Source organism: Chinchilla lanigera, unplaced genomic scaffold (genome assembly GCF_000276665.1).
Source record: "Chinchilla lanigera isolate Chin_1 unplaced genomic scaffold, ChiLan1.0 scaffold00042, whole genome shotgun sequence".
Classification (NCBI taxonomy): domain Eukaryota; kingdom Metazoa; phylum Chordata; class Mammalia; order Rodentia; family Chinchillidae; genus Chinchilla; species Chinchilla lanigera.
Window position 1 is genome coordinate 92,459 of NW_004955443.1, and position 775 is coordinate 93,233.

Genomic DNA, 775 nt, shown 5'->3' on the forward strand with positions numbered 1-775 from the left:
AGCTTGTATATCAACAAAATAGAGGAATGCTGGGTTTAGTTTTCCCAACAAGCACTCACTGTAGGAAACCTATACCACTTACAGCAAAGATTCTGGGATGCTCAGGGAAGCATGGCATTGCATTCGCTCTTCCTGGTCAAATGTGCATATGAGTGATGGAATGGAATGGGTACATTACTGTGTGTAAGCAAGCAAGTACAGCATACCCAATGTATTCCCATACACAGTTTCAGTAGAAAAGTCAACACAGCACTTCGAACTTTGGGAATGTTTCACTGAATTCGGTGCAGAAAATTGATTGTTGGTTTTACCCTGATAGTACATGATTACATATGATCATGTATAGAGCTTGTGTACTAACATAATAGAGGAACACTAAGTTTAGTATTCTCAACCAGTACTCACTGTGGGAAACCTATACTACTTACAGCAACGATACTGGTATGCTCAGGGATGGCTGGAAATACATTCTCTCTTCCCGGACAAATGCTCATATGAGTGAATGCAATGGAAAAGGTACACTGGTGTATGTAAGCAAGCAGGGACAGCACAGCCAATGTACTCCCATACACAGTTTCATGAGGTAAGGTCAACACAGCACTTAGTACTTTGGGAATGTTTCAGGGGGTTTTGTGTGGAGAGTTACTCTCTATGTTTTACAATGTTATTACAAGATTACATAGGAGAGGGGCTGGGGATTTAGCTCAGTGGCAAAAGCGCCTGCCTGGCAAGCGCAAGGTCGTGAGTTCGGTTCCCGGTACCGGAGAAAAACCAA